This window comes from Sminthopsis crassicaudata, chromosome 1, assembly GCF_048593235.1.
Source record: "Sminthopsis crassicaudata isolate SCR6 chromosome 1, ASM4859323v1, whole genome shotgun sequence".
Taxonomy (NCBI): domain Eukaryota; kingdom Metazoa; phylum Chordata; class Mammalia; order Dasyuromorphia; family Dasyuridae; genus Sminthopsis; species Sminthopsis crassicaudata.
In genome coordinates this window covers 179428955-179455405 of record NC_133617.1, presented here as the reverse complement: position 1 = coordinate 179455405, position 26451 = coordinate 179428955, and the positions used below count along the sequence as shown (strand labels likewise).

The 26451-nt window shown below is 34.5% G+C and overlaps 1 protein-coding gene across 13 annotated transcripts in view; it reads left to right on the top strand.

The window, feature by feature from the left end:
• ATXN1 (ataxin 1) overlaps nt 1–26451 on the top strand; it is a 504682-nt gene that overhangs the window by 109992 nt on the left and 368239 nt on the right. For all 13 annotated transcript variants that reach the window (XM_074272282.1, XM_074272211.1, XM_074272284.1 and 10 more), the window contains one exon: nt 9461–9585. The gene's annotated coding sequence lies outside the window, so the exon portion shown is untranslated. The remainder of the gene's footprint in view (nt 1–9460; nt 9586–26451) is intronic.

Sequence of the window (26451 nt, the reverse complement as noted above, 5' to 3'; positions counted from 1 at the left end):
TCCCTCCCTCCTTTCCTATATTCCTTCCTTCCTTCCTTTATACTTCCTCCTTTACTTCATCTCATTTTAGCAGTTTTTCTAATATGAATGATTAACTCCTAAAAATAAATTAACAAAATATTTTATTCATTGTCTTATTTTAATAAGCATTCTTTCCTTTTTTGTATAAGGAGACAAAGGAATTTTATTCCTTCCTCACACTGTTCTTCTAACAGGTGGGGTAGTAGCAGCTTATGCATAGAAGCATTACTACTATGGGATATTTTAGTGGCAAAAACAAACAAGAAAACTTTCATAATGTATCACATGCCTTTATGAAAAGAGTAACTTGTTGCCACAGTTAGATTTGTAAATGTCAGCAGGCTTTGTCGTATTTCCTTTTCATGAGTCTTTGTTTCCAATATTGTGGTTTCCACTGGTTGTGGTCATAATATTAATAGTTAAGACAAAAGAAAATTATTTTGTCCCATATAAAGAGGATCACTTTCTTGGACCATTGATTATAGGCATGGCCCTGCTGGTAATATAAGGATGATTTTTAAAGCAAACTGCCAGAAGTTTACTAATTTCAGACACAATATCTTTGTGAACTCCTTTCAGACAAAAGTGCAGTTATTTTCTTTGAGCTTCTATATTTTTTGTCAGAGACAGGCAGCCACACAGTGAATAATATCTTAATTGTTTAAAAGAAACTTAAGAGACATTTTGTATAGTTACATTAGGACAAGAACAAGAATTGTTCAAGATATGCAGTCATGGATGGTTAATAGTATGGATCATTGGTGGTGACATATTTATGAGATCACATTTCCAATGGATTTCCAAAATATTTGTATAGTAACAAGGTTTTTCTTGTCAATTTTTATTTAGTAGTACTTATTTGCAAGACATATTAACACTATCTATTCAGAAACTTGATACTGTTTCTTTTCTTTAGAAATTTCCATCTTTCCAAGTTAGAATTGTCATTTTTCTTCTTTATTCCAAGAAAGGAAACAGTGTAGTGAAAGGTCTTCCTGACCTTTTGAAGTCAGGAAGACGAGGGTTCTAGCTTCATTTTTTTACTTAGACACCATGGGCAATCACTAAATTCCTCAGTAGTCTAGGTAAGTCTATGATTAAAAGGTCCAAAGAAATGCTAATCTTCATTGCTACAAGAAATTTCCTTACGTTGAAATTCTCTGTATGGATTCCATCACAGGCCCACTCCTTATTTTTCTCTGTTTTTAATTTTAAAGTGGAAGCCATATTGTGATACTTCATTCAATTTCTTATATTTTTAGATGTACAGCCCAGGTTATACTGCCACTGATTTTTAGGATACATAAGTATTTAGTATACATACAGTATGCGTGTATGTAAAGGCAGACAAACTTGCAGAAGTATAGATGCTTCATCATTTTTAAAATGTGGCAAAAATCATTGATTGCCAGATTATCATAATAATAACCAGAATTTATATAATATTTTTAATTTTTATTATATCTTTTTATTTGCAAAACATATGCATGGGTAATTTTTTCAACATTGACCCTTACAAAATTTCCCCTCCTTCCCTCCACCCCTCCCCTAGATGTCAGGCAGTCCAATACATGTTAAATATGTTAAATTATTTATATAATATTTTGAGGTTTGCAAAGTGTTCTACAGATATCTGATTTAATCCTTACAACAATTCTGTGAGGTAGGCATTGTTTGTATCTCATTTTACAGCTAAAGAAACTGAGATAAATGAAGTTTAAATTACTTGCCAAGGTTATATCAATAGTAAAAATGTCTGAGGACAGATTTGAATTCAGATTTTCTTTACTCCAGGTCCAGTACTCCATCCATTTTGTCACCCAGCTGCCTAATTTCTAAAGATTAATTTGTATGTACACAATGTGAAAACAATCAATTCTTATTGGTTATAAAGGCAGCACTACATAAATTTAAGAGCTAATTTCCTTGAAAAGTAAGCCAATTCAGAGAAAGCTCTCTATGAAACAGGTTGCAATCATGAAAATTCAACCATCAGTGGAGCTGAACCTTGTACTTTTTAAACAGTTGTTTTTGGCGTCATGTAGACAGGCCTGGGCTGAGAGAGCATATAGACTTAGATTTTATTTCCCAAGGGATCATTAAATAACCACAGCTAAAAATAAAAGTTGAAAAAAATACTGAAACTTACCAGAGTGCTTTGTCATGGGATTCATATTTTAGTAGTGAGTCATGTTTGGAGTTTGAATTACTGAGTATGATCCATCATTAGCTTTAGCAAAAGTACTGATGATGCACTTTTAGGCTTTTGGGCTCTGCTTATATGCCTGGACAATGTAAAAACTGAGTTCAGCAGATCTAGAACTCACCTTCTCAGAGCTTACCATTAAAGATGCATAATACTGGTGGCAAATAAATATATCAAGGAAATGGGATGACTAAACAAAGATTGAAGACATAAACATCAATTTATTATATTTGTAATAAAGTTGGTAAGCACTATGTGTAAACAAAGGAGCAAGGGTGAGTGTGATACTAAGGGAAGAGGAAGTTATGAAAAATTCATGCTTAAAAAAGAAATTGGGCTGAAGAAAAGTTACCATCTTCCTCTCCCTTCACCCTGGTAAGATCAGACTTTTAGAACTGGAAAAAGCCTAGGAAATTAACTGGTTCAAATCCCTTATTTGACAGAAATTTGAAAAGGCCCCACAACTAATAAGTTCCTCCCCACTTGCTTCTAATTTTTGAAAGGACTGTATTATTTTCCAAGAATATTAAAAATATTTGAACAAAATTCAACTAGGTTATTCAACAAAGGTCTATAAAGCTAGAAAACAGCACATGAAATTTCTATTATGTCAATCTTGCTATAGTTTGTGTGTGTGTGTGTGTGAGTGTGTGTACACATGTGTGTGTGAGAAGGAGAGAGGGGAAAGAGAGAGAGAGAGAGACAGAGAGAGACAGAGACAGAGAGAGACAGAGAGAGACAGAGAGACAGAGACAGAGACAGAGAGAGAAAGAGAAATGGTAAGAGAGGTGATTTGATATATGGTATAGGTGAATTAACAGGAGAATGAGATACTTCATTATGGCATAGAGGCAAGTGAGCCTGGGTTCTTGAAGACTGTGCGAGGAAAGCTCAAATTCTATCAGATCTTAACAAAGGTAGAAAAGTTTCCCAGTGTGGATTTGTTGTCAGACTATATGTCTTCTGTGAAGGGCCAACCTATCAAAGTAAAGAGAAGTTCATCCTGAAGTTTAACTGCTAGGTAAAACATTGTGTTTGTTTATTCACTGTTATTTCTTGGACATTTGTTTTCATTTTGTCCAGTAGCATGATTGTAATTCTTGTTTCTTTGGATTTATTTGATGAATAGGATTCCCCCCCCCATCCCCTCAGTTTTATTTTGTGTACTTAGTTTTTTTAAATGTGTTTCTTGTAAGCAACATAATTGTAGGGTTTTGTTTAAGCAACATAATTGTAGGATTTTGTTTTCTTAAACAATCTGTCATTTCTTTTTCATTTTATTGGATTGTTTAATCCATTCACATTTAAAGTCTGAGATAGGTTTATATTATCATCCATTTATCTTGAATGTATATATATATATATATATGCATATATATATATTTTAAAATTGTTATAATTATTCCCTCTCCCAATGTAAATATGATATTATGTTTTTCATTTACTTAAGCTTAATTTAAAAAGAATTCTCATTTTTGTCTTCTAATTTGATATTAATTTGGATCTTTGTTTTTTAAATAATAATAGTTTATTTTATTTTTCAAAATACATGCAAACATAGTTTTCAACATTCAACTTGTAAAACCTTGTGTTCCAAATTTGTCTCCCTCCCCTAGACAGCAAGTAATCCAATATAGGTTAAACATATGCAAATCTTATAAACACATTTTCACATTTATTGTTCTGCACATCTTGAAGTTTAACTGCTAGTTAAAACATTGTATTTGTTTATCCACTGTTATTTCTTGGATATTTGTTTTCATTTTGTCCAGTAGCATGATTGTAATTTTTGTTTCTTTGGATTTATTTGATGAATAGGATTTTCTCCCCATCCCCTCAGTTTTATTTTGTGTACTTTGTTTTGTTAATTTTTTAAGGTGTTCATATTTTCTCTATCTCTTTTTCCCTTATCCCAGAATTCCTCTTGTTGGTTATCCCTTTCCCTTTGATTTTTTGTTCATTAGTTATTTTATCCCTACTTTTTAAAATGGTTATATGTTTCTTTCCCTCTTCTTTACTCTCAGTTAGTCAAATCGATCTCCCCTCCTCTCTTTCTCTTCAATTAATTCTGTCCATTAACTTTTAAATTTTAATTTTTGCACCCTGTTTCAAAAAAGATTTTTTCACTCATTACCCATCTTTTCTTTTTAATCTACTGTACAGTCTCATTTTCTGATTCTTGACCACTGTAATTAACTTGTTTCTCTTTGTTTCTCTCTCCATCCTTCCTCTACCATGTCTGTCTGTCTGTCTGTCTATCTGTCTGTCTGTCTGTCTTCTTCCCACCACTCATATTCTTCTTGAAATCAAAGTTTTCAATGTATTGATTCTAGATTCTCCCTTTTAGGCAGTTTCTGTCATTGCCTTCTAGAGCTTGCCCTTTAGATTCCCCTTTTCTTTTTTTGCCTGGTTTCTTAGTGGCCTCTCTGCCATCTCTGTCTTTAGCTATTGCATGTATTCATTCTTCTTTCATTTTTATTTTTAGGGGTGTTCAAAAAGCAAACAATCTATTTAATTTTGTTTTTCTTTCTAAAAATGTTTTAAACTCTTTTTATTATTGAGCATTAATCTTTTTTATTTATGATTACTCTCATATTTGCAAGGTAAGTCATCTTGGACGGCATCCTGAGCTTTATTGCTCTTAGGAACATATTGCATTCACTCCAGTGTTTTCTGGTCACTGCAGAATAGTCTTGCATTATTCAAATATTCATTTCTTTATATTGGAAGTTTATTATGATTGCCTATAGAACTTATTGTTCAGATCTGAATTGTTAAATTTAAACACTGTTTGTCTTAGAGTTTGTAGCTTGTTTTTTTTTTTTTTTTCTTTTTCTTTTCTGTGAATTCTTTCAGTTGGTGTTTCATTTTGTATTTTCAGAATTTTTGAGTAATTCTCTTCTATTGTTTCCTGTATTATGGGGGTTTAGTTTTTTTTGTGTTTTTTTTTTTTGTGTGTGTGTGTGTGTGTGTGTGTGTACTGATGATTTTCTGGGAGATCTATGATCCTTAAGTTGTCTTTCTGTGTTGGGTTTGTCTGTTATGTTCATGTTCTCTGAGTTTTCTTTTTCTTGAAATCTTTGGTAATTTGTGCCTTTCTCTTCCTGCCCTGTTTGTCTGACTTCCTCCCCTATGATAACTATTAGCTTAGGAGATGAATCTCAAAGTATATCAGCCTCTTTAATTCATAGTTTACCAGCTTGGTGCTACCCTAAAGGGCCTCCTTATTCATTCCTAGAGATGGTGACAGTGTTGGATGATAATACAGGGAATGCAAAGAATCATATGGGTCTTAAGCCATCTAAAAACATGAATTTAAATGTTTTTGTTAATAGTTGAGCTGTGATTTTTGTTCACTGACCAGCAAGTGAAAATACACCCATATTGACAGTCTAGTTCAGCCTCCTTTATTTTTTAGGTAGGAGACTGACATCCAGAAACCTTGTGACTTGTCCAAGGTCACAAACAAATTAATGGAAAAGCTAAGAAAGGCACCATGACCTTCAATGGAATAGCCTTGGCATTTATGTAGACTTTTAAGGTTATAAATTGCTTTATGTAGCTTATGTCTTATGATCTTCCTGACTTTGCATTTTAACCTCATTTTACTCATGAGGAAAATGATGTTTAACTGATTTACCTGTCATCATACAACTAGCCATAAGGGTGGGGGTATCCTGACTGCAAATCCAGAACCATTCAATTCTTTATCTCCAATTGTTAGTGCTGCCTTTTCTTATACTTTTCCCAATAAACAGCATAAAATAATTGAGCAAATGAAAACTTAATAAAAACAACCACTGCTTGGTACCTAATCTCTCTATTTAGTCCCCACTCTGCTATCAGGCAAATTTATGACTTATCAAGGCCTTGAATATTGGTTCTTTTTTTTTTTTTCTTTTCTTTTCTGGAGTTTTTCCAAATTAGCCTAGCAGGCTTGCCTCAGTTGGCAGATAGTTTTTTGAAGGATAGAGATGAAACTCTCAGCTCTTGATGTTACAATTTATTAAGCAGTTCCATTTAAAAAAAAAAAAAAAGGTTTGGCAGAAGTATAGGTTGGAATTCTTATTTAAAATGAAGTCTGGAGAATTATTGGGAGGTTTCTTTTATGTAACTTATATTAGATCCCCCCAAAGCAGTGCAATTTAGAGCTGACTATAATTCACATGACATATTACTTGCAGCTCTTCTTCCCTACCTCTGTGGAGATAACTAATCATCATAACTAGAGACACTTTCAAGTGAGATTAGTTTAATTCTTCTCAATAAGCAGTATAATCTCTTTCACACTACAAGCCTGGAATTTACCCCAGAAAAGGACATTGTAGTATCATAAAGTCTTTCTGCCTTGAAGAGATTGGTTGAAGAGACATATGAAAAGAATACAATAACAGAAATGAATTTCACCATTTTTTCTTATAATAACAGAGATGAATTTCACCATTTTTCCTTATTTTAACACACACACACACACATACACATATCCACACATATTGTGCAGGCCTCAAAAGAGAACCCTACAATCAATGGTGTATAATATTAATGATAAAGTTTAAGAGAAAAAAAGTTTAAATTACATTTAAATGGCATGAAGGCTATGGCAGAAAATCAAAGCCTATTTTATAGAACTTTGAAGTTTTGTGATAATTTCAATAAGACATTATAACATAGCCCACCAAAATTCCTGAACTCCATCACACTTCATTTTGTGCTTAATCCCTGCTATCTTCCTGGCAGGCTTCAACTTTCCTTTATTTATATCTATTCCTTTAGTATTAACTTCTCCAAATAATGTTTTGCAGTTATTGTTTTTATGGAATTAAAATGGAAATCCATAACCAAGTCTTAATTCATCATGAATCTGAATTCCCCCCCGCAAGACTTCTGTTCCTATGATGGAATTTTGTTTGTTATCTTTCAGAATAATGATTTAGGATGATTTAATCATGTATCAACATGCTAACTATTCCTCAAACATTTGAGTGGGTGTTAAGATGGTGAAAAGAGCTGAAAAGAGCTCCATGAAATCAATACAATCCTACTTCATTGTAGAAATTCATTGGCTGAATGAATGGAAAAAAACATTTATTAAGCTGTTACTATGTGCCTTGCTGTGCTAAGCACTAAGACTATGCCTAAGACGGTCCTTGCTTTAAAGGAGCTCCTACTCCAGTAGAGAAGACAATAAGTGAAAATACAGAGCAGATGGACTAGCCAGGAATAAATTATAAAGGCACATTGGTGCTGCAGCAGTACTGCTTATGACAAATCCAAAAACTCCTTAGGTTTTATCAGGAGATCAGATAATAGTCTTAGGAATCTATCATTGTCTTTAAAAGGTAGGAGGACACAAAAACACCCAAACTACTCTTAGACATTTTCAGATAATTTTATCCCCTCCATTCTATTCATTGATTTGGCAACAGAATTCAACATAAATCACTTGAATCAATCTAATTAGCTTTCACTTATTTGTTTTTATCATTCTCATCATCATCAGAAAGTATTTATTAAATGGTTTCATTATGCCTGAGAAGGACTATATATAAAACCTGGGGAGGGGAAGTGGGAGTTCTAGAAAATAAAACTATTTCATCTTCAAAGGACGTTCCACGTATTAGTATTTTATGTAGTAAACAGGTATTATCTTTCTTTGTTTAAAGCTTATATACTTGAGGTGAGAACATTAAAGATTGACTCAGAAGCTTAGGAACAGAGAGGATAGAGTTTGGAGGTCAGGGGATGACTGGCAGCTCAGCCTTGGCTATGAGTTAAGAGCTGAAAACTGTATCCCACTTACTATACTGAGTAAAATGGAAAGAGCAAACACAAGTTAGCCTAAAAAATGCAGATAGTGTTTTTATATTATTTCTTCAAACAAAGGGGGGGAAATATTTTTTAATGGAACACTAGAAAAAACATCATTCAGACTTATACCCACCCCATCATGAATATGGTGAATATAAGGACAGTGATCTGTTGTGGCTCTGGTGTATAGGCTTGAGTAGCTGCTGTGAGTGAAGGACAAGAGGCATGCATCTTCTTAAAATTCATAATTTAGACTAACTTTTACATTTGCATAAAGGAGATTTTATCAATATTGAGTGAGACAACCCAAACCTATCAACTTTTTGTTTCTAAATTGAATTGAAACATTCTTTTTCCTTATTACCTTCTTATCTTCCTACCCTTAAAAAAAAAACAAAAAAAAAACCCTCGTATCAAAATATTAATTATAGTTCAAATCATTCTGATAATCCCTTATAACCTTTTGCTGTCATAATATGTCATGCTGAAAGAATTTATCCCAAGACCTCATTGACATCTGGTAGCTCTCTAAATGACATTTATGCTATTTTAGCATTAATTTTAATTTCATGACTTATCTCCCATATTGAGAGGAAGCCTGGTACATAGAAGTCTGACCTTTGAGTCAGGATTACCTGAATTCAGGTACTGCCCTTTGACACATAACTAGCTATGCCAGCATGATGACAAACTTAGTTTTTTCATTGCCCCCTAACAACTAAGATTACTAATTACCAAGAAGCTACAGATCTGCATAGCTGGAGGGGTATTTCTACACTAGAACTTCCTGTCACTGATGTTCTCACAAATTTGGATCCCTAGAACCTCTCCTATTATCTTCTACAAGGCTGAGCCTGTGTTTTGTTCATCTTTGTGTTCTTCTCAGTATATCTAATATTATGTTTTGCACATGCTAACATACATGTTTAATGAATGAAAGAAAGAATTAATTTGAAACACATCAATTTCTTACACTTTCTGGAGCTAAACTCTTCCATGTCATTAGGCAGCCATTCAGACTTTGTACAAACTTTAAAAATGAGAACAGTACTCTAAAAGCTAATCTCATCTTTAAATTTGCATATTTGATTTTTTTTCCACAAGTAAGTCTTCATTTTTATAACTGAAGTCTCAGTGGAGTATGCCTACCTTAATGTTTATTTAATTTACTAATTTTCATTGCCTTAGGGTTTAAAAACTATTTTCAGATGTTTTAGGTTGTCACTAAAAGTTACCCCAAAAGGACTTGATGTAGATCAGTTGTCTGATAGCTGGTGTGCTAGTGATGAACATGCTTGTTTGAGGTTATAAGATACATATTTGTAAAAGGCCAGGGATTTCCCCGGAGCCACCAAACAAACACTTGAAGTAGCATTTTCATTCTGACGTCTTGTCTTGATTGTTTTTGTTTCTATTATACCACAGCATATTGGAGCACAATGAAAGAGTTTATTCCCAGGCCTCAGGAGAAATTCAGCTGTACCCAATAAGAAGGAGAGCAAGGATAGAAGAGAGCTACATGAATGATCTTGAAAAATACATGATTTTAGGTAAGTCTTCTGAACACAAAGACAGTGCATATTGGCTTTTAATTTCATTAACTATCATTTATTTTGTGTCCCAGAACATCTTATTAGAGTGTGTAGCTATTTCTGTCCAACACAAGCAGTAGGATATTGGAAGATTTGTTTTCTTAATGAAAAATCCAAGTAATACAACCCGGTACATGGTGTCTTTGTTTCAGAAATTAACAAAATTATACTATCTGAATAAATGTTTTTTGTTGGTAGGAAGAATCATATCCAGCTGTTATTTTATATGAGAATATCAGGATTAACAAAACAAAGAGTAGGATCTAGTTCAAATCCTACCTCTGATAGTTATCATGTGTTGGACTTTGGCTCAATCCTCTCACCTCATATTGGTCATTTAGTTTCCTCAGGTTTCAAATAGATAAGACTGAGTGAATTGGACTTCAAGGCCTCTGAAGCCCCTCCCTGCTCTAAGTCTATGATCTTATCACTAAGGAAGATTCCCTTCTTTGGACTGGAATATCTGAGAATGAGTCAGTCAGTCAGTCTATTGGCAAGCATCTGTTAAATATTAGCTATGTGCCAGGCACTTTGCTGTGGATATGAAGACCAAAAATAATGGGATAGTTTTTCCTCTCATGGAGCTTACATTTTATATTATGTGGAGCTTATAGGAGAGATGTAACAAGTTTAGAGTGAGATATAAGCAAAATAAAGACTAAGTGTCATCTGAAAGAATCAGGAAGGGCATACTGAATGAAGCAGTACTTGAGCTAAGATTCAAAAAGAAATGGAAGCTTCGAGAAGTTGAAATGAGAGGAAGGAAAGAGGCAGGAGAGAAAGAAAGACAAAGACAGAGACGCAGAGACACAATAGACTGAGAGAGCCAGAAATTACAGGCATAGGGAAAGTCTTCGCCAAGACATGAAAGATTAATTATATTATACAACAAGGTAGTGCAGTGGATAGAGTAGGGGAGCCTAAATTCAAATCTGGCTTCATATTAACTCTGTGACTCAGGACAAGTCATTTATCCATCTGTAAAATGAAGATATTACCTACTTTCCATATCATTTGATTTGTGAAGATCAGATGAAATATATTTGTAAAGTGTCTGAAAGGTAATTTTGCATTTAATGAATGCTTTCTTCCTTCTTTCTTATATGAAAATAGTCAGAAGGCTTGACTGGAGCTAGCCACATGAATTTTAGTACCTATGTCAGAGGACCTGCAATTAAATCTATCTTTTCACCTGACTGGTTGTGTGACCTTGACCATGTCATTAGGTGCTTTCTAAAGATTCTTTCAGCTCTACATCTGATAATATTTTATGGCAATTCAGCATGAAATGAATGGGAAGATACCTCTTATTCAGAGCATCCAATGTCCTTTACTCCTTGGGTGGCAATTTTAGCAGTTAGAAGTAGTCAGAAGTTTTAGGAAGGAAGTAAACTACCCCTGAAACTGGCTGTAGCAATAATTATTAAAATCATAATAGGTAACAAGAAAAAGCTATAGCAATAATTATTAAAACCATAATAGGTAACAAGAAAACCAAATGTGTCACCCTATGTGTCTTTAGAACTGCCTCCCTTTCACAATGAATACAAGTAGTAAAAAGAATGAAATATTTTTTTAATCACTGTTTACATAATGAGAAATGGTTATTTGCAAAATGGTTAAGTTTTCCAGTTTAAATTTGTGGAATTCTTTGCTACTACAGATACTAATGACCCAGTTCTTTGCTAAGTGAGAAATTGCATTTTCTAAGGGTAGTAATATACCCCCACTTAGGAGATAGCGAGATACAGTATAGTTATAGAATGAGCTGATTAGAAATGACAAAGAGGCTTCATTTGGGCTTTTGCTATTTTCTTTTCTATAGGAAATCTATAGTTTCCCTGCTGCTTTTCATGGTCTAGATAGCTTACCTGCCACCCTTTCCCCCTGTGAAATCTGTAACTGCTGTTTATATTTAGTAGAATTTATTTTTCCCTTTATTTCTAAACATCCTCTTTCTGAAGTTGAACTGAGAGCAACACTTTGAATGATGCTTGGATGTCACTCTGGTTAGCAACTGGCTGCCTGCCTCAGAATGTGGTGCCTTATTTGGGTTTCGTAACTGCATTTTTTCTCTCACAAATGTTAAATTATGAAGTGCAGGAAACCACATGAATGCAACATTAAGATAGAAAATTCAAACTCAATTAGGTCAGAAAATGCTAGTGTTAAAATTCTCCTGGTAACAATATCTTCCCTGAAATCAATGTGAAAAGCACATTTTACCTGTGGGCTGCTACAGTTCGATCAGTTGTATGTGTCATAATATCCTCATCTCCATTTATGCTGCATCTGCACATGTTTTCTATATCATACTGAATCATAAGTTTTGGTCATGCTCCATTGTGTGCTGCCCTCCCTTTCCTGCCGGGGATCCAAATTCTACCCATCCATCAAGACCTAGCTCAAGTTCATGGAATCTTGGCTGATTCTTCTAGTTCTCATTAATCTCCTTTTTCTTTGAACTGTTATAACCCGCAGCCTATACCACACAATTTAGCACTTAATCATATACCTCTATATATCTTCATCTATCCTTTGCTCCTTCTCTCCACTATCAGAAGATGACAGTTTTTCTTCTTGCCACATTCCACATATCCTTGCTCTCATCCTATATTTTATGAGATCTTGTTCCAACTCTCTTTCTGTCTCTCTCTTTCTCTGTGTCTGTATCTCTCTCTGTATCTGTGTATGTCTCTGTCTCTGTATCTTTGTCTCTCTGTCTCTGTTACTGTGTCAGTATCTCTCTCTGTCTCTCTGTCCTTGTCTCTGTCTCCTTCTATCTCTGTGTCTGTCTTTGTTTCTTTCTCTTTCTCTGTTTCTTTATCTCTGTTTTTGTGTTTGTCTATCTTTGTATCAGTCTATTTCTCTTCCCTCTTTTAAAAAACTGGTTCCTTTTGTATGCTATTTGCCCACATCTTTTCAGTTTTTCCTTATCCATAAAACAAGAAGAATGACTTCAGTTCCATTAAATGCTCTTCTAGCTCTAAATTTTTGATCCTATCATTCTGTATGAAAAGCAAATGCAGGAAAAGTCTAAACCTTCCCTTCATCATTCTGTTCTCTTAAACTTTATTTTATATGCCCTAACTATTCACTATTAAACTTCAAAAGAGAATAGCCTTTACTTATTGCCTTATCATCTACTCATTTTAAAAACATGTAAATTAAGTTCCCTATCCTAACTCTGTTGAAATTGCTTTCTCCAGTACTAGTCCATAGTACTTTAAGTGGAAGAATAGTTATTGTTTTGCATTCTTCAAGAGAATATCTTTTACCAATAAAATCACAATTCTGGGTTGTGGTCTCCTCTGACATCTTAAATGCCAAATTTAGTGGATTTTTGTTAGTCCTTATTTTGGGATGTTTTTATAGCAGTTGACAAGTGTTGACCACTGACTCACTGATCTTCTCTTTTTGGCTTCTCTCTTTGTCTTTTCCTGGTTCACTTTCTCCTGGACTGTTCTTTTTCTAAGTATTGTTCATTTCTCTCCTTCAGTTCTTTAAATGTGAAAATCTCTCCAGGACCTTCCTTATTCCTTCTTTGCCTCTTTATATTCTTTTTCACTGAGGACACTATGTATTTCCATGACTTTAATTATAATCTTTCTGAAAATAACTGCCAAATATTATCTCCAAGTTTCAATTTCTCTTTTGATTAGTACTTTTATATTTCTAACAGTCTGTTATGTGTTTTTATCTGTATATCTTAATGGCACCTCAAATTCAACTTGTCCCAAATTCAATGTATCATCTTCCCACTTCCTTCCTAACTTTCCTATTTGTTTTGATGGCATTAATATCCTCTGAGTCACCCAAGCTTGAGTATTCATCTTTATTTGTTTTCTTCTCACTTACCACATCCAACCATTTGCTAAATTCTGCTCAACATCTATCAGAACCAATCCTTATCTCTACTCAGGATGCTAATTCAATTTGTCTCCCACATAGATGCCAGTGATTTTCCTAAAGCATTTATGACCATATAACCCCCTCCTTCTGCTGACTCAATAAACTTCAACAGCTCTTTTACCTTTAGGATCAAATATAAAATCCTATTTGTCATTCAAAATCTTTTCCAATCTGTTGCCTTCCTACCTCTCTATTCTTCTTATATTTTACTTCCCCAAGTGTACTTATACAATATAGTTATACTGACCAGAATAGCCTCCTTGATTTAAAAGTCCAACTGTGTTATTACTATCTGCCCTTCACTGATTCCTTGTTGTCTATAGGACAAAATAAAAATTCCTTAGCCTGACTTTTATAGACATCACCATTGGATACCAGTCTTATATCCCATTCCCCATTATGCATTCAGCATTACAGCCAAAGTAGTGTACCAGCTATCCCACATTCTTAGGAAATTCTCTCTCTACCATCCTTTTTCTTTAAGCTCTAGCTCCTGTTCATCCTCCCTTCATCATTCTACTTACTGAGTGATCTCTATTGCCCTTACCCATTTCTACTCTGCAGTGTTTTTATTTTCTTGTCTGATCCATGTGATTCCTGGTTACAGACATTTTAGTGACATTTATAATCCTTCAACAACACTGCCCATCCCTTTTAAAACTTCTCCAATATTTTCTCCATCTTCTTCTGACTTCCAAAAGTGATAGCACCCTCTGAAGAGAGCTGGTACAGCACCAGGAATCAGCCTGCCATTTCTAGAACCATAGGATGAATCAGAAATGAATATTATAGGATTCTTAGTTCTGAGGGACCATAGGATTCACTTTGGGCAATTTCTCCTTTTACAAGTAAGAAAAGTAAAATCCAGAGTGTGTAAATGGTTCACACAAGATTATTTAGGTAGTACAGAAAATATCTGAACTTGGACTTTGTTCTTTGGACTACTAACATAGCTGTTCTTTCAATGCCACCAACTGGCATCTCTAAAGATCTGAAAGATCCTAACTTATGGCATCATAGATTAAGAACTAAAGGGACCTTAAATGTCACTGTGTCTAATCCTCATTATGGATGAGAAGAGGTTAAGATAGTGACTTGTCCAAAGTCACTCAACTTATAAGTATCTGAGATTTTACCTAGGAGTTGAACCTAGATATTTCTAACTCAAAAGTAAAACTTTCCACTATTCCATGACATTATATAAAGGGTTAACAAGTCAGCCAAGGTGAAGCAGCAAAGGCCCCTGAGCGATAGTAAGGAAACATCATGTGCTAGGAAAGTCAATGTCACCCATTACTTTGACTGCTACTTTCCAAAAGATGCTGATGTCCAACACTGTGAAGCAAGTTATCTGGGACTAGTTGTGTCCCTTAGAGTACTGGTTGTATTGCCAGACCAGACCCTGTAGGCATCATAAAGGAAACAATCTTTTTTTTTTTTTTTTTTTTTTTTTTTTTTTTTTTTTTTTGATGCTTGTTTATCTGTTTTATTTTACTTTAAGTATGTTGAAGAAAGAGTAAGTTCAAAAAAGGGACAGTACTCTTTTTGGTATGAATGGGAAGGTGATAGATGTCAGAAATAGGATAGAACTAATCAATTTTTCTTCTCTCTTTTCTACCACAGAAAATTATATTCAGACTGAAAACAAAATGAAGATGGTTAACAGGAAATTTAGGCAGCACAGTAGAATAAGCACAGGAGTCCAAAAAAGCTGATAAAATCTTACAGCTGTGGGAGCTTCCCATCTTTGTATAAAACCTGCTCTGGCTCCCAACTCCTACTCTTTTTTTTTTTTTTTAATTTTTTATTTTATTTTATAATTATAACATTTTTTGATAGTACATATGCATGGGTAATTTTTTACAACATTATCCCTTGCACTTACTTCTATTCAGATTTTTTCCCTTCCTCCCCCAACCCCCTCCCCCAGATGGCAAGCAGTCTTATATATGTTAAATATATTACAGTATAATTTAGATACAATATATGTGTGTAGAACCGAATTTTTTGTTGCACAGGAAGAATTGGATTCAGAAGGTAAAAATAACAGTTTACATTCATTTCCCAGTGTTCCTTTTCTGGATGTAGCTGGTTCTGTCCATCATTAATCAATTGGAATTGGATTAGCTCTTCTCTATGTTGAAGAAATCCACTTCCATCAGCATACATCCTCGTACAGTATCATTGTTGAAGTGTATAATGATCTTCTGGTTCTGCTCATTTCACTCAGCATCAGTTGATGTAAGTCTCTCCAAGCCTCTCTGTATTTCTCCTGTTGGTCATTTCTTATAGAACAATAATATTCCATAACATTCATATACCATAGTTTACCCAACCATTCTCCAATTGATGGACATCCATTCATCTTCCAGCTTCTAGCCACTATGAAAAGGGCTGCCACAAACATTTTGGCACATACAGGTCCCTTTCCCTTCTTTAGTAGTTCCTTGGGGTATAAGCCCAGTAGTAGTATGGCTGGGTCAAAGGGTATGCACATTTTGATAACTTTTTGGGCATAATTCCAGATTGCTCTCCAGAATGGTTGGATTCTTTCACAACTCCACCAACAATGCATCAGTGTCCCAGTTTTCCCACAGCCCCTCCAACATTCATCGTTATTTGTTCCTGTCATCTTAGCCAATCTGACAGGTGTGTAATGATACCTCAGAGTTGTCTTAATTTGCATTTCTCTGATCAATAGTGATTTGGAACACTCTTTCATATGAGTGGAAATAGTTTTAATTTCATCATCTGAAAATTGTCTGTTCATATCCTTTGACCATTTATCAATTGGAGAATGGCTTGATTTCTTATAAATTAAAGTCAATTCTCTGTATATTTTGGAGATGAGGCCTTTATCAGAACCTTTAACTGTAAAAATTTTTTCCCAATTTGTTACTTCCCTTCTAATCTTGTTTGCATTAGTTTTGTTTGTGCAGAAACTTTTTAATTTGGTGTAATCAAAATGTTCTATTTTGTGATCAATAATGGTCTCTAGTTCTCCCTTGGACACAAACTCCTTCCTCCTCCACAAGTCTGAGAGGTAAACCATCCCCTGTTCCTCCAATTTATTTATGATTTCGTTCTTTATGCCTAAATCTTGGACCCATTTTGATCGTATCTTAGTATGTGGTGTTAAATGTGGGTCCATGCCTAGTTTCTGCCATACTAATTTCCAGTTTTCCCAGCAGTTTTTGTCAAATAATGAATTCTTATCCCAAAATTTGGGATCTTTGGGTTTGTCAAAGATTAGATTGCTATTTTTATTCACTATCTTGTCCTGTGAACCTAACCTATGCTACTGATCAACTAGTCTATTTCTTAGCCAATACCAAATGGTTTTGGTGACTGTTGCTTTATAATATAGCTTTAAATCAGGTACACTTAGACCACCTTCCTCTGACTTTTTTTTCATTAGTTCAAAGGAAACAATCTTTATGGAGAAAGTGGTCCACTTCTCTTGCCACCACCAGTATTATCTTCTGATCTGCTTCCCCCAGTTGGCTCCATTATCCCAAGAAACAACACCTGTGGACATATTTCCTGCTTTCTCTTTCTGTGAGTGCTTGCAGCCATAGCTTCTGGAAAAATAAAAATTTCTGCCAGAGTCTTTGACATTGTCAATTGGTTCAAGATCCGAAAAATAAATTATTTCCTCAGTAAAGGGCTTACTTTGTACTCAGTAGATGGCAGCTTTGTTGCTGTATTCTGAAGACTAAGGGCTTTTTCTGTCCAACATAGAACTGAAACTTTCTCTGTGTGTTGTCTCCCTCATTAGGATGTGAGCTTTTTGCATGTGGGCACTAACTTGCTTTTCTTTTTGTTTCCTCAACACTTAACAGAGTGCCTTGCTTATAATAAGCACTTAACATAGGCTTTTTCATTAATTAATTAATTCATTAATACATAAGTTAGTTTTTAATTTGGGAGCCTTAGCCTTCTCTGCTTCTCTTAGCATTTTAATTTATCAATTTCAAATGTGAGAGATTTGGAGTTGTTAATTCATTGCCATGAATATTCTCACTGCTAAAAACATAGGGCATAGAAATGGGGACAAATTTTAAAATTCAGGTTGGCTTGGGCAACTAGACTTTGAGATTTAAAATAATGAAGGGTAGAGAAGTCAGTGAAACCTGAGTTACTATAAAATGGGGGCTATAATAGTACACTTCTCAGGGCTGTTGTGAAGTTCAAATAAGATAAAAATTTTAAATGTAAATTTATCACAGTGCCTGATACACATGAAGTATCATATAAATGTTATGAATCATGATTTCTTTTTACTTTATTCTTTTCTTCCTTCTTCCATTCCTTCATTTCTTTAGGCTTCTTCAGGAGCCTGTGTTTGGAGTCACTAATTTTTTTTTTCTGCTGTGTAATTTTTGCTCTCCCAGATTATCTTTTCTGATGAGCATCTTAGAACCAGGAGGAATACTTGTCAGTCAGGAACTAATAGAAAGAGTTCTAGACTACTTTGAATGACAGAGAAAGAAACAGCACTTATACATTTAGTGAATTATTAATTACTAAGTTAATTACTAAGGTAGCCACTGGTGTGATTGAATTCATCAATTATTCTATAGTTTGGCATCAAATTTTGACTCTTGTATAAATACTTTGTTACTTGAAGGAACTGAATTAATTATGAATTTAGATGAGGGATTTTGTTTTTTTTTTTATTATTATACCTTTTTATTTACAAAACATATACATGGGTAATTTTTACAACATTGACCCTTGCAAAACATTCTGTACCAAATTGTCCCCTCCTTCTCCTCACCTCCTCACCTAGATGACAGATAGTCCAATACATGTTCAATATATTAAATTACCTGTTAAATCCAATATATGTATTCATATCTATACAGTTTTCTTGTTGCACAAGAAAAATCGAATCTAGAAAGAAAAAAAAGAACCTGAGAAGGAAAACAAAAATGCAAGCTAACAAGAACAGAAAAAGTGAATATGCTATGTTGTGGTCCACACTCAGTTCCCATAATCCTCCCTCTGGGTGTAGATGGCTGTCTTCATTACTGGACAATTGGAACTGGTTTGAATCTAGATGAGAGATTTAAAAAAAAAAGAATTCATTTTCTCCATATGGGGATAAAGTTACTCCCACCTTATTCTAAGCTTAAACCTAAGACAATATGATTTAGACAGAAGATAACCCAAGTTAAATCAGAAGTAGGGGATTTTTTCCCATTTTTTTCCTCAGCTAAAAGGGGGGAAAAGATGTTTTTGAAATGAACTCAAGTGGTTCCCAAAGCAACTGGTGTTAAGTGGAAATGAGGCTTTTATAATATGTGTGCTTCCTGGTGACCTGTTTTTAGTTTCTCTGCTATGGATTCTTGCAAAGGAGGGGAGGAATGTTTCTTTTGTGAATTGGAAGGAGAGCAAGTGCTCTTTTAGCCCCATTATAGAATTGTTCATTTGTTTACATAAGTGTGTAAGCCTTTGTTAAGTGGTTTCTGGGTAAAGAGACAATAGGGACATGGTTGTGCAGCTGAAAGAATGTATGGATATAATAAAGCCATAATTTCAGTCAGACACCAGGAGTTTCAGTTCCTAATTTGCAGAACCTGGTTAGAACTATGTATCTATGTATCTTTCGTTATTAGTAGCCATAGACTCTTTAAAAACAAACAATAAATTGATGCTGAAAATATATTTACAAAGTTGGTGACCTCACAAAACTTGTTTTTGACATATTACATTCTTGAAAGCAAAAAAAAGAAGAAAGAAAATGCCCATGGAGCTCTTTAAGCTATAAGTACAGCTTTTTGAAGATTATCAATATGAATGGAGTTTAGTCCACAGTGCAATTCATTCTCCTCCTCCCCCGCTATCTCTCACTCCACTCTCTACCTTTGCCGTCACTGAAAAGCTGTTCAGAGGCATTCCTATTTAAAATGACTTTCATTTATTCCAAATACTCAGGCCAATGCTTCAGAGATTCATTTCCTAAAGTATTACAAAATATGTCTTCAGCTGACTCTCACATGTAATAGGCCTTTATTGTTTATTAAATGTTTTAATGAATGAATGAATGACTATTGACCTCTTCTGGCTAGACCTTTTTAATGATAAAATCATAGAACGAATAAATGCATTTATATTTCACAAAAGCTATTTGGCTTGGCAAGGCTGTTAGGAAATCTTACTAATTCAGGAAATTGGGTGAATTTTCTAACACTAAGAAACATACAAACAGATGCCTCTTTATTTTGTAAGCTTTCTCACGTTGGCAACTGTCAAGGAGTTTTGAAGAGAGGTATTTGCCTGTGAGTGAAATGGAAGTAATTCAGAATTAACTTACATATTGTTGAAGTCCCTTTTGGAAGAAGATCATCTAGAAGTATCTAGATGAACCTTGTAGTGAGTCATTAGATGAACTGTCAGATAAAGTCAACTGTGCCTTTTGTTCTGTTACAATGACAAAGAGCAAGTTTTCGAGGTGCACACCAAAGTATCATGGATTATGACTGAAAGGAACATTCCAGATAAGCTAATCCATTTCCTTCATTTTATAGATGAGGAAAATGAGGTCATGAAAGGTTATGTAACTTACTTGGAGTCACACAAAAGTAGTTAAGTAGTGAAACTGGGATTTGTATCCAAACTAATGTTCTTTTTGCTGATCGTACCTCTTGTCAAATTTGCGAGAAACGACACCACATTCTAAAGAGGCTATGATATATATTAGGAAGAGTACTTAGAATCAGAAGTTGTTGTTCATTTGTTTCAATCATGTTTGACTCTTTGTGATTTTATTTGGTGTTTTCTTGGCAAAGATACTGAAGTGGTTTGTCTTTTCCTTCTCCAGCTTATTTTACAGATGGGGAAACTGAGGCAAACAGGATTAAGTGATTTGCTCGGGGATACACAGTCTGAGGCTGGATTTGAACTGAAATCCTCCTACCTTCAGGTCTAGCACTCTGTGCACTATGGCACTAGCTCCTTCCACCTCCCCTAAGAATCAGAAATTCTGCACTCAAATCCTAGATCTTCCACTTTGTGTGCTCTTATGGAAGTCATTTGATTTTTTGGAACCTCAGCTACCTGACCTGTCCATTGAGGGGCTGCACAGATGATCTCCAAGGACTCTTTCATCTCCAAATCTTAAAGATCCTAGGAGTTTGATAGAGTTTTGAGCATTAGTGAATTCTTTCTTCAATTGGGACAAATTAAATTTAGTCTTTAAGGTTATTGGGAATTGCTTTTTAATTATACATATCATGTCTGCTGAATTAGATCACAGATTTCCATGCCCAATATACCAGCAGTATTATATGGATTTGTGTTTTTCCTAAGATGAATTTAGAATCGGAATAAATAAAAACTTGATAGCTGAATAAATGATAAATGCATCATTTTCATTTGTGAAATATAGAAATATATTCATTACTACTTTGTTGTTTCCTCAAACCTATGTGGCAAATATAGCAGAAAACAAGAAAGCTATCTTGACTTGAACAAAATTAGAAGTAATTACTCAAATTATTTTGGCATCCTTTAAAGTTTCTTTTGAAAGTAAATAGGGAGATTCTTCCCCATCCCCCTACCCCCAAACTACTTGATGAAAAATAGGACTAAAAAATCCTTTTACTTACAGATGTGAACCAAAAATAGGAAACAAAATTTTGTTAAGATAAGTAAAGCTAGAGGCAAGGTATACATACTCTATTTGGACCTGAATGCTAATACTAAGGATAATTTTTCAAAGAATGTTCTCCCTCTCCCTGAACCTCATCCAAATGAGAGATAGGGAATAACCTTGTAGAGAAATTCTAATCAGTAATTTAGAATTTTGGCTTTATATATGTTTATAGGATCAAATTTAACACCATAAATTTAGAGCTAGAAGTGACTGTAAAAGGTCATCCAGCCCAACCCCCTCATTTTATAGAGGAGAGAACCTGAGCTTAAAATGATCTCAATTTTCTTGTGTAAAAAATTAGGATGAAAATGCTTCTTTAGCTCAATTGCTTGAAACATAACACTGAACTCAATGTAATAGAAAACAATACATCATATAGCAAGATGATTCACATACCTGATTATGTCAATATCCTGCTCACTAATCTTTAGTTTTTTTTAGAATAAAATACTGATTCAGGATCTATCTTATTCTAGCCTTGTTGCATACTACTTCATCAATAAGTCAATATCATATAGTATTAAAGCAAAATTCTTTTACATGTGAGGTAGAGTTTCTTATTCAGTCATTTCAGTCATGTTTGGAATGTTCTTGGCATTTCTTGGCACTAAAGTGTTTTGCTATTTCCCCTCTTCAGTTCATTTTATAGATGAGGAAACTGAGGCAAAAAGGGTGTAAGTGAATGGCCCAGGGGTATACAGCTTGTGTCAGAGACTGGATGTGAACTCATGAAGATGAGTCACTCTATCAATTTGACACCTGGATTCAAATACCTGTTCCACCACTTCCTATTCATTGACCCTGAGGAAATCACTTTCTCTTCTTTTTCTCAGTTTTTTAATCTGTAAAATAAAGGAGTTAGACTTTTGGGTGATTTCTAATCTAAAGTCCCTTCTAGTTCTAAATCTTTTAAACTATGCTACTTCCACATTCAGTCTAACTAAAGTAGACCATTACACATCATTTTGCTCTTTCCTTTCATTGCATATTTACTCTATCCTTCCCCCCCATAATGGACTCCTCTGCCTTTCAAAATCATTTTCTTCCTCCATGAAGCCTTCCTCATACTCGCAATTGAAAGTCATCTTTCATATGTCAGATTTCTTATAATAATTTATATGGACATTTTGCATTTAGAACATCCTTTTTGTGTGTTTTACTGGATCATTATGTCTTATCATTTTGTCTTATTTTTTTGAATAGATGCCTGATTCCTTGAAAACATTGTTGGTACATGTCCTATTCATGTTGGTTTTCTCAGTGCCAAGTATCATACTTTTCATATCATAGCCATGAAATAGTTGTCTGTTGAATTGAAATGAATGACATTAGTTTTAAATGTTTCATGTAGATTTTTTTTCTCCATTTCACACATTCTGCTTGAGGAATCTCACAATAGAAATGACTGAGTTTTTATTTTGTTTATTGTTGTGGTGGTACTTCCTGATCCTTGGACAGTGTTTGTGGCATGACATGACATGACTAAGGATTCTCTAAGCTGTTTTCTAACATTGAAGACATTAAGATGACACACAACTTTGTCTTCATCATTTACTATTGCAATGCATTTAATTTAAAATGGGTGCTGCCCTCACTTGCATTGGTTTTATGTTTGGCACTATTTGGAAGCATCCTAATTGTGTAGTGACAAAGGCACTCAACTGCTGCAATTTTCCTTTTCCAGGTATTTAACATGGTTTCTACCCCCTTTGAGCCATTTTTGGCAAAGCATTATCCAGTGAACCAATATTATGATATTTCACTTGATGACATATCAAAATAATCCACCAAAGAAAACTTTCTGGTTATATTCAGGGTCACTCTCTTGCTTAAAAAGAGAAAATAATGGGGTAAAGCCAAGATGGCAGAGAGGACACATGCTTCTTTCTGAGCTCTCCTACTACCTTCACATTAATTACAAAATTCAGCCTCTGAAATAATGCTGGACCAGCAGAACCCACGAATATTGGGAGAGCAGCAAATTACCAGCAGAAGATCTCCAGAAAAGGTATGTTTTTGTGGCAGGGGAGGAGGAGGCCAGACACAGGCAGGGAGGCAGAGCAAGGAGGCCAGTGCACACCTAGCAGACTCGGGGCTGGGTATGGTCTCCACCAGGTAGTACAGACTCTATGCTGAGGAGAATCTACAGGGAGGATTCTACCACAGTTTTGACTACTCTGTCCTGGTTGCAAGTCAGTAGATCAGCAGAGAAGTTATAAAACATCCAACACAAATGCAAAAGGTAATGATTGAACCCCCAAGCACTGGAGTCTCACAGGACCTGGCCAAGCTCACCCAGCACTGGGAGTGAATCAGCATGATCCCAGTGCAACAGTCCACTACTGCTTCATGCTGCCTATAGAGGAGGCCTGGAAAGCCTTACTTGCCCTAAAAGCAGATCCCAACTTTAAAAAAATGAGTAAAAAGGCAAAGTGAGTTCTAACTTAAGACAGCTTCAATAGTGAAAGAGAAGATCAGATTTCAAACCCCAAGGAGAACAAAAACAGATGATGCCCCAAAGGGGGATATGGCTGGTCCCCACCACACAAGGTTCTCCTAGAAGAAATTTAAAAGGGTCTTAAAAGAGAGCTAGAAGAAGAATGGGGAAAGTAAAGAAAAACTTTCCAAGAGGGTTTGGAAAAGGGATATAACTCATTAAAAGATAGAGTGGGAAAAGAAAACAACTCCCTGAAAAACAAAATTTGTGAATTGGAAAAAGAAAATAACTCCTTAAAAATATTGTGAAATGGAAAACAATCCATAGAACAAAACAACTCATTTAAAAATTCAATTGGACAAATACCAAAACAGTAAAAAAAAAAAGTAAATGAAGAAAATAATTCATTAAAAATCAAAATGAACAAATAGAAATGAATGACTTGGTGAGACATCAAGAATCAGTCAAGCAAAACAAAAAGAAAAAATAGGAAAAAGTGTCAAATATCTACTTGGAAAAACAACAGACCTGGAAAATAGATCTAGGAGAGATAAACTAAGGATTATTGGACTCCCTGAAAACCATGATGAAAAAAAAGAGCCTAGACACTAATTTTTAGGTAGTCATCAAAGAGAACTGCCTAGATGTTATAAAATCAGAAGGTAAAATAGTCATTGAAAGAATTCACTGAACAACTCTTGAAAGATACCCCAAAATTAAAACTCCAAGGCTAATTGTGGCTAAATTTCAGAACTATTGGAGCAAAGAAAAATATTACAAGCAGCCAGAAAAATAAATTCAAATACTGAGGAGCCACAATAAGGAGTACTCAAAATCTAGCAGCTTCCACATTAAAGGATCAAAGAGCCTGGAATCTGATATTCTAAAAGGCAAAGGAACTTTGAATATAGCCAAGAATAAATTATCCTGCTAAACTGAGCATTTTCTACCAGAGAAGAAGATGGGCATTCAGTGAAATAGGTGAATTCGATTTATTTCTTATGAAAAGACCAGAGCTAAACAAAAAATTTGATCTCCAAATAGGACTCAAGAGAAGCATAAAAAGGTAAAAAGAACTCTTGAGGACTATATTTCTGTTGTGGGTATACATAGAGAGTGTATGTATAATATGATGTTATTGTTATTATATAAAAAAGGAACTAGAGGTATAAAGGGGATTGTATCAGAAAAAGGGAAAATTAGATGTAAAAAGAGGAGAAATTGCATCTCACAAAGGGCCAAAGGAAACCTATTGTAGTTGAGGGAAAGAAGGGAAGGGGATGAATATTGTGTGAATCTTACTCTCATCAGATTTGGCTCAAAGAGAAAATATTAGACATTTTGGTTTACAGAGAAACTTCTCTCACCTTACTGAAAAGTGGGAGGGGGAAAGCAAAAAGGAAAAGGGTAGACTAAATAGAAGGGAATATAGAAATAATAGGGGAAAGCTATAAGAAAGAGGGAGGGCTGCTTGAGGCAGGTGGTGCCCATGAGCTAAGTACTGGGAAGGGGAGTAAGGGGAAAAGGAAAGAGAAAAGTATAATCTGGGGTTAATAAAGTGGCAGAAAATATAGAACTAATAGTTTTAACCATAAAAGTGAATGGGGTGAACTATCGCATAAGGCAAAGGCAGATAGCAGATTGGATTAAAAAACAGAATCCTACAATATGTTATTTACAGGAAACACATTTAAAGCAGGGTGATACATACAGAGTAAAAGTAAAAAACTGGAGCAGAATCTACTATGCTTCAGGTAAAGTAAAAAAAGCAGGGGTAGCCATCCTGATCTCAGATCAAACAAAAGCAACAATTGAGCTAATTAAAAGAGATAAGGAAGGGCACAATCTTTTGCTAAAAGGTACTATAGATAATGATACAATATCAATACTAAATACATATGTACCAAGTGATATAGCATCTAAATTCCTAAAGGAGAAGCTAAGAGAGCTGCAAGAAAAAACAGACAGCAAAACTATAATAGTAGGAGATCTCAACCTTGTACTCTTATAATTAGATAAATCAAACACAAAATAAATAAGAAAGAAGTTAAAGAGGTAAGTAGAATACTAGAAAAGTTAGGCACGATAGATCTTTGGAGAAATTTGAACAAATACTTTCTTCTAGGCAGTTCATAGAACCTATATAAAAATTGACCATATATTAGGACATAAAGACCTCAAAATCAAATGCAGAAAGTCAGAAATAGTAAATGCATTCTTTTCAGAATCATGATGTAATAAAAACTACATTCAGTTAAAAAGCCAGGGGAAAATAGACCAACAGGTAATTAGAAATTAAATAATCTCATCCTAAAGAATGATTGGGTGAAACAGCAAATCATAGACAGAATTAATCATTTCATCCAAGAGAATGACAATAATGAGAAAACATACCAAATTTTGTGGAATGCAGCCAAAGCGATAATAAGGAGAAATTTTATATCTCTAGAGGCTTACTTGCATAAAACAGAGAAAGAGAAGACCAATGTAACTAAAAAAGCTAGAAAAACAGCAAATTAAAAAAACTCCAATCAAACACTGAACTTGAAATTCTAAAAATAAAATTGAAAGTAAAAAAAAAAATATATTGAGTTAATAAATAAATAAAACTAAGAGTTGTTGTTTTGTGTGTGTGTGTGAAAAAAACCAACAAAATAGATAAACCTTTGGTAAATCTGATTAGAAAAAGGAAAGAGGAAAATCAAATTGTTAGTCTTAACAATGAAAAGTGAGAATGTTCCACCAATGAAGAGAAAATCTGAGCCATAATTAGGAGTTATTTTGCCCAACTTTATGCCAATAAATTTGATAACCT